The 15,999-nt window shown below is 39.4% G+C and overlaps 1 long non-coding RNA gene across 4 annotated transcripts; it reads right to left on the bottom strand.

Annotated features, from left to right (window-relative positions):
* Positions 1-9,854: 9,854 nt before the first annotated feature.
* LOC112432906 (uncharacterized) lies at positions 9,855-12,371 on the bottom strand. Of its 4 annotated transcripts, none has more exons than XR_013096506.1 (5): positions 11,928-12,371; positions 11,321-11,446; positions 10,961-11,069; positions 10,734-10,855; positions 9,855-10,613 (listed from the first exon to the last, which is right to left on the bottom strand). It is a non-coding gene; the product is annotated as an uncharacterized LOC112432906 (long non-coding RNA). The 4 variants fall into 4 exon arrangements; XR_013096508.1 differs by having other exon boundaries at positions 11,031-11,069; XR_013096507.1 differs by having other exon boundaries at positions 11,321-11,441.
* Between the last annotated feature and the right edge of the window lie 3,628 nt (positions 12,372-15,999).

Below are 15,999 nucleotides of genomic sequence, written 5' to 3'. Positions count from 1 at the left end.
GTTTTATGAAATAGAATGAATGTGAAGTTTATTGATTTCAGGATTACTGTTGCTTACTGTTGAAAAAAAGATTTTAGGTTTGAACCTCCTGCTTTCTTCTGCTCTCCACATTAAAAATATATTGTACGTTGCTCTGTGCGTACTACACCTTTGATAGATAGGTCACCAATTTTCAAGGAGTGTGTGTTGTAAATGGCTTCTGGTCTGTGACTTCTTTTTATGCCAGTTTTATTTTAAATTCTGGTTCTATTAACAATAAAAATAATAGTATACAAATATATATTTTGGATCAAGAAAAGCTGTAAAGGTGACCAGTAATTTTAAAATTTCTTCTAAAATTATGGGCAGCCATTACAGAGTCCTTAAGACTGGTATAATATGTAAATTTTCCTTAGTTCTTGTATTTTGCACAATTTAAAGTCTATTTCATGGTTTCTAATTGATACCTGTTAATCTACCAAAGAGGAAATAAATGCATTAATAATAGTCTGTGTGTCAGTGTTGAATGCATTATAACAATATTCCCTAGGTGGTAGAAGAGGATCTTCTAGATCTTGCATATATGTCTCTTGAAGGTCAGACTATAATCAAATAACACACCCAAGTTTCTGACAGCTGATTTCATGTAAATGCATAAAAGACCAAGGGAAGACTTGGTGCTTGGAAGCAGCTCGTCTGAACCAATGATAAGAATTTCTGTCTTATACCAGTTTAATTTCAAAAAATGTGCACAAACCCTATTCTTAATATCAGTTAAGGCAATTTGTAGGGCTTGAGAGGATAGTTGAAACGGTGGAGATCGACCTGTGTCATTGGCATAGCAGTGGAATGAAATGTTGTTTCTCAGTAGAGAGCATAGGTAAGGGAAAAGGGATAGGTCCCAGTATAGACCCCTGAGGAACTCCAATATTTAGGGCAGATTAAAGAAAGCTGTGGTCATTAATGGAAACAAAACATTTTTGATTGGCCTCTAAATTAAAATTGTATGGTTTACTGTATCAAATGCTGCATAAGTCAAGTAGCAGATTTTATATTCTGTACTTAACACTTAAATGAGCTTATGTAAGTGTTACTGCTTATTGGTGCATCAGTGATTTATTATCTCAGAGAGCGTTAGCTTCAGTATAAAGTGCTTTGTTTGGGGGTGTTTGGCCATAATTAATTTGTTGTAATGCTTTTGTTATGATTTTTCTGGCCTTGTTAGCATTAGAGCATGTAAGAATATGTATTATTTACTATACTTTTAGTCATACAAATGCTGTAGCTGTAACACATACTCTGTTGGTAGGTTCAATTACCTGTATTTTGGTCCAGACAAATATATTAAAGTCCTGGACAGACTATCATTAACATGCATCCCATTTAATTGTTCCCCTAACTTTAGTCAAAGATTTAAACAGAGGCTCTGATCGAGGGTCTTATTGTTTTTTTCTTTGAGAAAAAAACATTTCACCCTGCTTGTTGAGAGCTCAGGGTTTCTCTTGAAAATTGAATCAACTACTTTGATTATATTTTAGTGCGTCCTGGGTTCCTCCTGGTGCATGGCAATCCCCAGCAGTTCTTGGAGGATGAAGGAATTGACACCATTGACTGAACCCCGTGCTCGCCTGACCTGAATCCAGTAGAGCACCTCTGCAACATTATATTTCATCCGATACCAAGAGGTTATACCTCAGACTTTCCAGGAGCTTTAATTACGATTACTATTAAAATTTTGATAACTGTTGACTGTCTTCCCTACACATTAAATGTGTATGACCCTTAATTGACCTAACACTTCCTTAAACCTGATGGGGCCTGCTGACTCTCATTCAGTTCCCCGTCCGCACTTAAGACAGAGAAATAACATTGTCCTGAGGCAAAAAATCAAAAAATGTTATTTTAAACAGCTGAAATCAAAATCTGACTTCAAACTACCAAATATAGTTCTTCAGATGTTCAAGTACATCCACATATTTTGAACATAGTTATTTCTATTTATGTATAAAAAATGATGTTATTTTTAGCAGTAGCTGATACTGCCTCCAATGTGAATTTGTTTCCTGAAAGGACTGCCAGGTCAAAGGTCAAACCCTCTTCAACTTCTCATTTTAGTAAACAGTGTTGTGTCTTGTGTCATCAAACAGAAAAAAATAATAATTACAAATTTTAGGGGACAGCGTAAAGCAAAAAATGTGGTTTGTTGCCCCAAGGCAGCACCGTGCCATAGAGGGCTAATGTGTTGTGATGTGACGCCAGACTACAAAGTGTTACAGGATATGGTGGTCTGTTTTTATCTTTTTTGAGGCATTTTTTCCAAAATGAAAAAAATAAATGTTTTGCTTTCTTTGCAAGCCCCTGGGAACTTGACTGGAAGCGAAGGAGAAGGAAAATAAATAAATAAATATATATATATATATATATATATATATATATATATATATATATATATATATATATATATATATATATATATATATATATATATATACATATATATATATTTTTTTTTTTTTTAAATCACAACAACCACAAATTAAAATACAAAACTGTTCTTACAATGTCAGAGTGTCTAGTTGGATTTGATCACATGGGTTGCTTGGCTAGGCTCACTTAAAGAAAAGAGAAGGTAGTGTTATTTCTTTAAGGACAAAGTAGAAAGAACTCCTATGAAGAGTATAAATGAAGATTGCATTCTGCACAAAATACCAAGGACACCAGTCACACAAAAGAAAGAAAGAAGCATAGAGATTGAGCCACCTGGAGCGCATAAAGCCTGACAGCCAGTTAAGAGCGAGGTCCCAGGACAACTATTGATCAGATAAAGGAAAGCCTTAGGGAACCGAGAGGACAAGGGGAACAACAAGCAGAGAAGCTGAACAATGCTTTCTGATTGACAGAAAGACAAAGTGCTGCTCATGTACTCATGTCTAGGATAAAGGGGGGTTGTTTTAGGGCACAGTATACTCAGCAGAGTAGTAAACACTTTTTAAGCATTGCCATTAGAGCAGCGCTTCCCAAAGTGTGGGGCCCGCCCCCTAGAGGGTGCGCAGAGCCATTGCAGGGGGGGCGTGGTATGAAAAGGAAAAAAAAAAAGAAGAAAAAAGAACGCTTGGACACTGCTAGCATAATGAACAGGTTCTTTGACGGGACGCCCACGCAAACGCAAAGCAGGAGATGAAGCATCGCTGAATATGTTTCCAAACTACGGTAACTTCCTTCTAACTAACTTCCAAAGACTAGAGAATATGGTGAAGCATGTCTTCCCTTTGGCTTCACCTGCACAAGTGCCAAGGTAGGTCTCCCCTGCAGAATTGGTTTTCCCTTTGTCGGGAGCAGCACTGGGCTCTCCAAATCACAGACAAACAGTATCCCACATTCTTGATTTTTAGTTCACAAACACTTGTTGTAATGACTAACTACTCCTGACATTTTGGAGATGTTAGCTCTTTATACAGTAAAGTTACAGTGGGATACAAATAATATCAGGCTGATTTGTTCCCCCTGTCGAAATCACGGAAAAACGGCATTCCACAGTTGTTTATGTTTTTAAGCCCATTTTGCACAGAGAGGCATTTTTTGATTTGATAGCAATGTTGAATATTATTACACAGGAAAAAAAACAACTATACGTAAAATAATCACACCGTGACGCCTCTGCCTTTCTAAACAGAGTGACAATAGGTGCGTGTGTAAATGTAAGCGCATAAAAACAGAAGATAGTCAGATTAACAGTATTTTGTCTCTATCTGCCATTCTGCAATTCATCTCATGTAAACAATAACGTGGTGCACAGCGTGACGTGAGTTTGGGAACCACTGCATTAGAGGATAAACTTAAAGTAAGAATAATCTATTATTTATGCAGTCTAGTATAGTATATTAGCCTCAAATGAGGCATAGACAAAGCAACCATATTCTAATTAATGAATTAATGACTAAAACTAATAGTCACCATTCAAATGTGTTCTAAACTTTCAAAGGTTTATTGACTTTCAGCTGCATCCATGAATACCAGTGAAACAGGACATCTGCCTCACTAAAAAGTACAACAGAGCGGCAAACACAAGCAAGACATAGAAATCTTCAGCCTTAACTAGAAGGTGAGTGATCGTAGGATTGCACACAGCAGAATTACTCACATGCACACATACACACACACAATGATATAGAAGAGAAAGATAGAAGGTGTGTTGGCACAGGAGGACTAGAGGATCATGACACCTTTGTCTTCATGCTCCTACATTGTCATCATATTAATGTTATGCTGGGTAATAATTGTGGGTCCAGATTTAGGTGCTAGCTACATCCTGATGCAAGTTGTCATCATGCAATGCTCTTCCTACTGTCAGTCGATGTTGATCCATTGAACACTTACATCTGTTTAATGGTGTTAAATATCCCAATCTTTGATCTTTGGGCTGAAGGAAGAACAACATAAATGTTCAATCAACAGTCTCTTTATTCCATACAATTCTCATTGTTCCATACAACACTTTTGAGCATTACCATCTGGACGGGAGATATGGAGAGGAGGGTGTCCGCCAGAACTCTTATAGCTTCAGCCCCCCTCCAAAGTCATAAAACCTAAACATCCACATTCTTTCTCTCTCAGTGAGCCTAAGTTATGACCTTGGCTTCCTGTGCAGTATGTTCTGTTCTTTCTAATCAGACAAATAAGGCCATGATTCTCTGAAAACAGTATTTCTTACAAATCAGCAGTATAATGCATCATAAAACAATGTCATTCATTCACAATAAATCAGCAGTCTAATGTAATACAAATCATTCTAATAAATGTAATAGTTATCACCTTCTTCTAAGTCAGGAGAATAATGCAACCTAAAACTACATAATGATTTCACAAGCTTTAATTAGAGGTATAACATGGCATAAAATAGTATAATAATCTCACAATGGACGTATCATACACTATATGGTCAAACATATTCACTCACCCATCCAAACAATTGAAATCAAGTGTTTCAATCACTTCCATGGTCACAGGTGTATAAAATTAAGCACTTAGGCATGCAGACTGCTTCTATAAGCATTTGTGAAAGAATGGGTTGCTCTCAGGATGTCAGTGAACTCTAGCGTGGTATTATGATAGGATGCCACCTGTGCAACAAGTCCAGTCTTGAAATGTCCTCAATATTAAATATTTCAAAAGTGGCACAAAGTGGTAGACCACATTACATCACAGAGCGGGCTCAACAGATACTGTGGCACAGAGGTTGCCAACTTTTTTCAGATTCAGTCAGTACAGACCTCCAAAGTCAAGTCAAGTCAAGTTTATTTATAAAGCACATTTAAAAACAACCGAGGCTGACCAAAGTGCTGTACAATAAAATACAAATATAAAATACAATAAAACACAAGTACATAAAACACCTCACTGATAAAACAATAAATTAAAACAATAAGTTAAACCTTGCTAAAAGCCAATGAGAAGAGGTGAGTTTTAAGAGCAGTTTTAAAAGTTCCTAGGCTTGTGGAGAATCTGATGTGAGGAGGTAAACTGTTCCACAGTCTGGGTGCAGCCACAGCAAAAGCCCTCTCTTCTCTAGTCTTTAGTCTGTACCTGGGAACATCTAAAAGCATCAGGTCTGCTGACCTCAAAGATCTCCTGGGGCGGTAAATGCTAAGAAGCTCTGCCAGGTAAGGAGGTGCAGTACCGTTAAGAACCTTAAAAACCAGCAATAAAATTTTAAAATCAATCCTAAAAGCAACTGAGAGCCAGTGGAGAGAGCAGAGGACCGGAGTGATGTGGTCTCTCTTTTTGGAACCGGTCAGCATGCGAGCAGCAGCGTTCTGCATCAGTTGGAGGCGATGCAGACAGGAACGATCTAAACCAGCATAAAGGGAGTTACAGTAGTCCAGCCGTGATGTAATAAAAGCATGGACCACCCTTTCTAGATCGTTCCTGCACAGGTAGGACTTGACTTTAGTTAAAATCCGTAGATGATAAAAAGATCCCTTGACTACGGAGCTGATTTGTTTATCAAATTTAAAAGCACTGTCAAAAGTAACACCGAGGCTCTTAATGGAGGAAGTACATTCAGAAGTTAGGGGTCCCACAAAATCAAAGGAAAGGTTGGGGTCTTTAAGAAGCCCAAACACAATGACTTCAGTTTTACTTTCATTTAGATGTAGAAAGTTAAGAGCCATCCAAGTCTTAATGTCAGACAAACAGGAGAATAACGGCTGCAGAGAGTCCTTACAGTCTAACCTCAGAGGGAGGTAGATCTGAATGTCATCAGCAAAGGTGTGGAAGGACACATTATGTTTGCGCCAAACTTCATGTGGCCATTAGATTAGCTAAAGAACAGTGTGTAGAGAACTTGATATAGAGCACAATATAGAGAAGTTTAAACTTTGCTGGAGGGGGTGTGGGGTTGTTTTTCAGAAGTTGGGCTCAGCTCTTTACTTCCAGTGAAAGAAACTGAAAATATTTTGTGCAATTTCATGCTCCCAACTTTGTAGGAACAACTTGGGGATGGCTCCTTCCTGTTCTAGCATGGCTGTGCACGAGTGCACACAAGCAGGGTCCTTAAAGACATGGATGAGTGAGTTTGGTGTGGAAGAATCTGACTGGCCTGCACAGTCCTAAACTCAGCCCGAGAGAAAACCTTTGGGATGAATTAGAGCAGCGGCCCCAACCTTTTTTGCACCACGGACCGGTTTATGCCCGAGAATATTTTCACGGACCGGCCTTTAAGGTGTCACGGATAAATACAACAAAATAAAACTAGTACCGGTACAGAAAAAAAGAAGATTTATTCATAACACACGTGAAAAGACCCTTGAAAACCGAGTTAACGATAAAAACAATAACAAAGTAACGCTGAAAACCGATAAAAACCCTGAAAACCATACATTTCACACCTGAGCCTCAACTCTCGCGGCCCGGTACCAAACAACTCACGGACTGGTACCAGTCCGAGGCCCGGGGGTTGGGGACCGCTGAATTAGAGCATACACTTCAAGGCCGGCCTTCTCATCCATCATCAGTGCCTGACCTCACAAATGTCCTTCTGGAGGAATTGTCAAAAATTCCCATAAGCACACTCCTAAACCTTATGGAAAGCCTTCCAATGAGAGTTGAAGCTGTTGTAGCTGCAAAGGGTTGGCCGACACCATATCAAACCCTATGGAATAAGACTGGGATCTCAGTTATATGTGTGTGAAGGCAAAAGGGGAAATACTTCTGGTAATATAGTGTATAATAATGTTTCCCACATACTGCCTGGGCAGCTGAAAATGGTCAAAACTAAAATGTGCTCCTTCTACTCAGAGATGAAAGAATGAGTAATGCAGTGCCTCCATGAGACTCACATATATGGTTTTGTATGAAATGACTTATCAGCTAGTTCAGGGGTGTCAATATGCCAGATCTGATCCAGTTCAGTGCACCCTGCTGCATGACTTTGCAATATGTATAACCTGCAGATGAGGTGAGCGCTGTTTGTTGTGTCAGGAGGATCATTACAGGAGGTCAAGGTCAAGGTAACTTTATTTATACCCACAGGCAAGGTAAATCTGCTTTACAGAAAAAATGATAGCATTTAGCATCCCTTCAAAAACACACATACCTAATAAAGATATAAACCTCCCTGTAGCACATATATAGTAATTTAATATTTCGAATCAAAAACAGTTCTTATTTAATTCAGTGAGAGCAACGGGGACAAAGCTATCTCGGAAATAGAAACCTCCGTCCTGAGGAAAGAAGCTGAAATTCACCCCTTAGCGGATGGGAACTATTTTTAAGGAATGATAAAGCCATCCTCTGTACCTGCTTGGAGTACAGGGAGGCTAAACAAGACTGTGGCTCACCTATCAGATGACTGGACCATCTCACTAACTGATTTAGAGAGTTTTTCTCTGTGACAGAGGTCTGACCAAACCATGCCACCAAACAAAAGGATAAAACAGACTCAATAAAAGAACGATAAAACAAAGTTAAAATTTTTTGGTCAATGTGGAAATGAGCACGTTTCCTAAGGCAATAAAGGTGCTGGTGACCCTTTTTACAAACTGATTTGCAATTTTGATCAAAGTTCAGTTTTTCATTGATTATGGTCCCAAGATATTTATATGACTGCACTTGCTCTATTTTCTGACCTTTAATTAAAGTGACTCCGTGCCCATTTTGTTGTTTCCTAAAATCAACAACCATATCTTTTGTTTTAGATATGTTCAGCTGGAGATAAGACTCCTCACACCACTGAACAAAGTCATCAATGACTGGACCGTGGTTAGTTTCACCCTCTTTCAGTAAGATGACAATAACAGAGTCATCTGCATATTTAATGATGGCCCTGTTTTCATATCTGCTCTGACACATGTTTGTATAGAGAATGAATAATAAGGGCGATAAGACACACCCTTGAGGAGAACTTGTGGAGGAGAACACTGGGTCAGACAGAATCCCATTTATTCTCACTCTTTGTGACCTGTCAGTTAAAAAAATCTAAAATCCAGCCCACCAGGTTTTTCCTGATTTCAAACTGTTCTAAAAGTCTTTTAATTAAAATATGGGGTTGTATTGTATTAAAAGCCGAAGAAAAATCGATGAAAAGAAGTTTTGCAAAAGTCCCTTTACTCTCTACATGTTTAAGAATCAGATTTAGTAAAGTCAAAAGAGTGTCCTCCACTCCTCTATTACAGGAGGCTTAGAATTAGAATTTGTGTCATGAAAATGGTTGTCTGAACTTTTAATTTCATCTGAGACAGAGATCTGATTCATCATTAGTTTCACAGACGTCTTACTTCCTTAATTTACCACAGTACAGTTTAATGACTGAATGTGGAGAAGCACACATATGGTTGAAATTGTAGACATAATCTTCTTGAGAAAAAATCCTCTCAGGATGACGTGTCATCATCTCAATAATCCTTATACTTTTCATATAGTACAACTATCAGGTCCAGTTTTTAACCTTGTTAATGTTAGTCTGCTTTGCAGGTCAGATGACTAAACAGAGGCTGATAAGATTAGGTCACCCTCGCTGCGGGCAGAGAGGGTGACAGGCGAGGATGGCACTGAAGAGAAGATGCTCGGTTTCTGGAGTCTCCTGGTCCTGTCAGTATTAGTAGGATGCATCTGCTGTGTCTTCTCGTGGATGCTCACCTACCTTGACTCATTCCAGCCTGGTATGGATTTCCCAACACTGTGGACAGTGGCCCACGTCAGAGACGTTTAATATTGATTACATATGTCTGAATTGCTAACCCTAGCTCAACAGACCACAATGCCCTGGACTGTCAGTATAGTTACATGCTGTGAACATAAGTACCTTTGATCACAGTTTGTGTTGTAAAAGAGAAGGAATATTGAAAAAAAGATCAACATTGTGATATTATTTCTTCCAAACTGACCAGAAACATGCTTGTCAGACTCTCACAGCAAAGGATCAGACTCACTGTGCATGACGGCTCAGGCCAATGATGTCTGTTAAGATTGTCAGTTGTTTAGTGCTTCTGTACAGTTAGGGTCACGTCTCTATTTCAGAATAATTAATATGCGGAAAACACTAAAAGTTGATTGTCTTCCAATATTCTAGCATAATTAAAAAACTTTGACTCTGTAAGTACATATTATTAGTCCTAATGCCAGTATGAGTCTTCATAACTCCTGCTTTGAAATACTGAACTTTGAAATTTACCTGATGAAAGATAGTTTACAGTGGCACTCTGTCAGGATCATTCTGACTATAAGATCACTGTATTAATCTGAATCCTTCTGAAATGTGCTGTGAATGAATGCTGATGCAACTCACTGTGGGAAAGCTGCTAATAAAATGAATCTGTGACACATGCAACACGTTCACAGAGGAAGAGGACTCAAAGGGAGGACACGCAGAGGCTGTGTTGAAGTCAGAAATCCAAATCTTTATTAAAAAAAAACAGGCGGCGGTTACAAACAGGAAGACAAGCAGTCCATCAAACAGTCTACAGGGTCAAACATTCAGAGAATTTAAACAGCAGTAAAAAATAACTGGACACTGAAAAACTTAAAGCAATGTGTGACGCAATAGAAGGAAGCAGTGTGTTACTGTGTTGTGTTGTTTGTTACGTTGTGATGTGTCATATCGTGTCGTGTTGTGTTATATGTAGTGCCGACGTAGGACAGTTTTTCCAATTTCATTGTACTACTGTACTATGTATGACTGTGCAATGACAATAAAGAGTTATCTTATCTTATCTTATATTCACTGAATTATCATCAATTACAAAAGAGAAAAATGACGATTTCTAAGGATTATTTTCTTAAATGCAATTAGAGTGTGGCTGGTAAAGATGGAAACATACAGAATGTAAACTGTGTGAGTTTGGTGAACTTTGTTAGTAACAAATGAGGTAAAAAAAAAACAACCCCAAAACATACAAAACACAGAAAGAGGCTCTCAGTATTCATTAATAATTAGAAAGAAAAATTCTGGTCGTGGATTTTTACAGTCTTAGTTCCGCTCGCTGTCATCATTATAATCATCATGATAAATGGCGAGGTCCTGAGGTGGGTGGGGCTGTCTCTGTGATGTCACCATGAAGGAACAGCATCTGGCACGTGTTGGTGAAACATCCCAGTACACTGGTGTAGTTTCCTCTCCAGCTGTTTGACATGTGACACTTGAATAGTGTTAGGTCAGGTGACCACATGGTTTCTAAAGTAACTGACAGGAAGTAACCAGGCCGTCAGAAATGGATGGCATGTGTGTAGAGTTACTGGAGTTGGGTAACTCTACTTACCAAAAGCAGAAGCACACAGATGAAGGATCAGATGCTGAATGTTGCAGGAACATGCTCATGTGTGGTGGTCATTCAGTGCTGCTCCGGCAGGTTAGACAGTCCAAGACTGATATGCTGCCCATCTGAGAGTTTGAAAACACACATGGAAAGATTTATTTTGTGTTACAGTCAAAGTTGGATGTTCATTTTTGTCCTTTAAAAATGTTTGTGTATTTGAAAGCACTAACATTTAAGGATGACTTGGATTGTCTCCTTTAAAGGGGAGACAAGTGTATCCACTGATCTACGTCACTTTACCTGGATGATGACTCTTCTCCCCCTCACTCAGAAACACTCCTAATATAACCAAGCAAATAAATAATATTGAAGATTTACTTACATCATTACAAAAACATCAAAAACATCTCCCTTTGATTCTATTTCTCCATTCCTGCTGAACATCAGGCAACAAATATCTCAATAAATCACAGTAAAATGTAAAGCACATGTTTTCTCTGCTTTGTCTAACCTCTGCAGAGCCTCTGTCAAGAAAAACATAACTGTAAGCATAAAACAAATATACATTCATAACACGTCACTGGACAAACCTCGGTCAGTTGATTTCCTCTGTGCAGTGCAGATGAGCATCAGTCAGCAAGTGACTCTGCTGGTTCTTCTGAGGAAACACCACCGTCTCTCCACACCGTCACCATCTGTGAGCACAAACTGCTGCTCTGCCAGCATGTAGGAATCACATATCACACACACAGGGGTGAAGAAACATCAGAGCTCAACTTTGGATACTTTAGATCTAAACAGATCAAAGTAGCTCTTAGTTTCAACAATCAGTGAGCAGACAAACAATGATACCAAACTGATTCTGTATGAATACAATATGGTATTTTCAATACAGGTGTCAAATTAATTTATTAAAACTAATACAGATATATGTATTTTTTTTTGATAAATTAGTTTGCTAAATTATAAGAATATATTTTTTTTTTCATTTAACAATTGCAACTAAAAGAAATTAAATATTGAACAAAAATATATTGTCACATTCTTTGCATGCTCAGCATGCTGAAAGACTTGAAGTTGCTACAGATTTTAAGAAGTGATAATTATAGGGAAGAAACTTCTCTTTTTCATCCGTTTAATCAAACATTTGATGCCTCAGCTGTCTCAGTCCTATAGCGTTCTGCAACTACAACTAACCTGAGGCTTGGATTTGGCTGCAGGTGCCCCTGTACATCCTTCTCAGCAGCACACATGTGGGTACCATTTAATCCCACTTCTTCCTGAGCTTTGCTTCATCACAAGACCAAAGGTGGCATCCCGTGTCACAGTCTTATCATCATCCAGAAGAAACATTTGAAGAAACATTTACGCGCCTCCTGGTTTTGTTTTCTGATCCTGCGAAAAGACTGAGGACAACAAAGCCCAGAGAACACAAGATACACAACATCCAACATTCAGACTCAACAGCCTCCATAAATGAAGAGCACCAGGTTGGTTCAGTTATAGTAGATATGAGCATACTTCACATTACTGGGTATGAATAATAATGAGGAGGCAAACTTTGACGATGCAGAGCATGATGTCCCATCATCAGACTGTAAACAAACATCCACCAGGCTTCTTTGTTGCCAAAATTGATGATTCTCCTATCAGAAAGCACAACAAATTTATAATTATGTAGATAATTACATGTAGATAATGTCCTCAAGTTCTGTATAACCACTTTTTCCTCTCTCTGTGTTTGTTTCTCGTTCGTTGTTGTGTGTGTTTGTGTGCATTTGTCTCTTTCAAACAGGTGCCGGTCCTCACCTCTGCAGTGCTGCCGTCTCCTGTAGCGCTGCATGGTTCTAAGCTAAGTTTCCTTTCCTTTTTCTGTTCTCTCAGATTTGTCCTCAGGTTTGAAGTGTCTGTGTTGTGCAGCTGGTCTGGTCTGTCTCTAGACAGTTCAGGCTTCACCCACTAGTTAAATGGTGGAGGCTCACAGCGACATACTCAACACACAAGTTTCTGAACTCTGCATGAGGGTTTCTCCGACGAAGTGAGGGCCGTGAGGCACAGCTCCCCGTCCCCCGGTGACCCTGCTAGGTCCACCTTCTTAGGGAAACCCTCTGCAGAGGAGCTGACAGAGCCAGGAACTTGTGAGTTGTGTGTGTCCACTCAGGCATCATTCATGCTTGTTCTGTAAGCAGTTCCTGTCAGAAGGAGGAGGCGCAGCAGGAGCGTCGGGGGGCAGTGCCTCTCTCCTTCTGACATTGTTAAAGAAAACACAACAAATTTATAATTATTTAGATATTTACATGTAGGTAATGTCCTCAAGTTCTGTATATATTTACATTTAAAGGATGATCATGGTGTTGATGATGGCGTTAAGCCAGAGGACAGTGTTTCAAATGTTGTTGGTAAATCTTCAGTCACTAAAAGCTCATCTAGTGGTAAAGTGAGCACAACTTCTTCTGCCAAAATCAAGGCAAAAGCAGAAAAGGCAGCATTACTCGCTTGTATGGCAGTCTTAAAAGAGAAGCATGCTTTGGAGGAGCAAGAGCTAAAGCTAAGGAGGAAACGTGAACAGCTTGAGCTTGAAGCGCTGCTTTCTGCCTCTTCTGCAAAGTTAGCTGTTCTCCAAGCTGCTGAAGTTCAAAGTATATCTAACATATCGTCCAATGCTATGAATTCATATTATGAAAGGGAAATCAAGAAAACAGCTGCTTCAGCCACAGTCAAGCCTAGTACACCAGTCAATGAAGATAAACCTGCAGTGCAAATAGTACAGACTGAAAGCAACATATCTGCAATGATCCTGCCAGGAACGGAAATTGAAGGTGAGCCACAAGCTGAAACGGTCATCACAATGCAATTTCACAATGTGGATCCTCCATCGCCCAGGTCAATTCCTACAGCGGCAGAAGGACGGTTGGAGGACATTTGTACCATTTTACAAAGACAAAATGAAATAACTGCAACCCTTGTTCAGCATCAGCGTGCATCGTCATTACCATCCAGGAAAATACCTGTATTCAATGGTGATCCTCTTCAGTATATCTCTTTCATTAATGTGTTTGAACAAGGAGTGGAAGAAAAGGCCAATAAGAGGGACTGCTTGTATTATTTGGAGCAGTTTACAACAGGACAGCCGAGAGAGCTGGTACGCAGTTGTCAACATATGGCTGCAGGACAAGGCTATATACAAGCAAAGCAACTGCTCAAAGAACACTTTGGAAATGAATATAAAATTGCAACTGCTTATATTGACAAGGCGTTATCTTGGCCTGCAATTAAAAATGAAGATGTGAAATCATTGCAAGCATATTCTCTTTTCTTACGTGGGAGTTGTAATGTCATGGAAACATTGCAACATATGCAGGAACTGGACATGCCAGTGAACATGAAAATCATTTTGTGCAAGTTGCCATATAAAATGAGAGAGAAATGGAGAGCGTTCGCATATGATATATTGGAAACCTCTAAACACAGAGCTCAGTTTGAAGATTTGGTTGCATTTATTGAAAAGCAGGTGAAAATTCTTTCAGATCCTTTGTTTGGGGACATTCAGAATGTAACGTCAACAATCCCTGTCTCAAAGGTTGACAACAGACTGAAGTCACAACCAAGCAAACAAATTAAAGGGAACAGCTTTGCTGCTACAGCCACACCCATGATCATGAAAAAAACCTACAGTACGGAAAGGCTGATTACTACAACAAGCCATGACTTTACAGTAAAGCCATCTTGTGTCTGCTGTACTCAATGACACACACTGGAGGAGTGTCAACAGTTTCAGCGGAAGAAGCACAGAGACAAAATGCTTTTTCTAAAGGAGAAAGGGCTGTGTTTTGGTTGCTTAGGTGCTGGGCACATAAGCAAGGACTGTGCTAAGCGTTTGATATGTAGAACGTGTGGTAAAGGTCATCCCACTGTCCTCCATATTGATAACGATGGTGTAAGCCCTGAATGCTATGGAGAGCCATCCTCTTCAAAGAATGTAAAAACTTGTGGTCATACAGGGGCCGGAAGAGAAAGCGGTTTGCTTTCCATTCTGCCAGTTCAAATAAAGTCTGTTAAAGGTAGTCATGTCATACAGACATATGCTTTTTTAGATCCTGGCAGTTCAGCTAGCTTCTGTTCAGAGCACCTCATGCAAAAGCTAAATCTTGTGGGCAAAAGAACTCACTTCCTGTTACAAACGATGGGTCAAGAAAAGGTCGTCTCTGCCCACTCACTTACTGGTCTTGAAGTTTCTGGTTTAGGCAGCAATGCCTTCTATGAACTTCCAGAAATCCTAACACAGGAAAGGATGCCTGTCACCATGGATAACTTTGTAAAGGAAGAAGATCTGATCAGGTGGCCATATCTGTCAAAGGTTCAAATTCCCCACATAATGGCTAATGTGGACCTGCTGATTGGATGCAACGCTCCCAAGTTATTGGAACCATGGGAGGTCATTCATAGCCAGGGGAATGGCCCATATGCTATAAGAACAGCATTGGGCTGGGTCATAAATGGGCCCATGGAAGATGGTAAAAGCAACTTGGACAGCGAGCACCCACCAACAGTTGTAAATAGGATATCTGTTTGTAAGCTGGAGGAGATGCTGAAAAGTCAATATAACTATGACTTTAATGAAAGGGTTACAGAGGAAAAGGGTTTGTCAAGGGAGGACCTTAAGTTCATGAAGATCATGGAAAAATCTGCAACAATGGAAGACGGACACTACTGTTTGAAGTTACCTTTTAAAAAGGATAACATAAAGATGCCAAACAATTTCTCCATAGTTAAACAAAGATTGCAAAGTCTACAACGAAAACTTCTCAACAATGAACAGTTGCATAAAGAATATAAAAACTTTATGGACGAGATGATAAGTAATGGATATGCAGAGCAAATACCTTCACAGCAGCTGTCTTGCGAAAATGGAAAGAAGTGGTACATTCCTCATCACGCAGTTTACCATCCCAGAAAACGATCCATAAGAATTGTATTTGACTGTGGGGCATCATTCCAGGGGACATCATTAAACAAGCAGCTCTTACAAGGTCCTAATCTCACAAGCACATTGCTTGGGGTTTTGCTTAGATTTCGACAGGATCCAGTCGCATTTATGGGTGACATAAAGGCAATGTTTTATCAAGTTAAAGTTGCCAAAGAAGACAGAGACTTTCTGCGTTTTTTATGGTGGCCAGATGGAGATCTGAGCAAGGACATAATTGAGTTTCGCATGACTGTTCATCTGTTCGGTGCAGTATCTTCCCCTAGCTGCGCCAGTTTCGCTTTG

Source organism: Maylandia zebra, unplaced genomic scaffold, assembly GCF_041146795.1.
Source record: "Maylandia zebra isolate NMK-2024a unplaced genomic scaffold, Mzebra_GT3a scaffold17, whole genome shotgun sequence".
Taxonomy (NCBI): domain Eukaryota; kingdom Metazoa; phylum Chordata; class Actinopteri; order Cichliformes; family Cichlidae; genus Maylandia; species Maylandia zebra.
The sequence above is the reverse complement of the archived record's forward strand: the minus strand, read 5'-3'. Positions and strand labels throughout refer to the sequence as shown.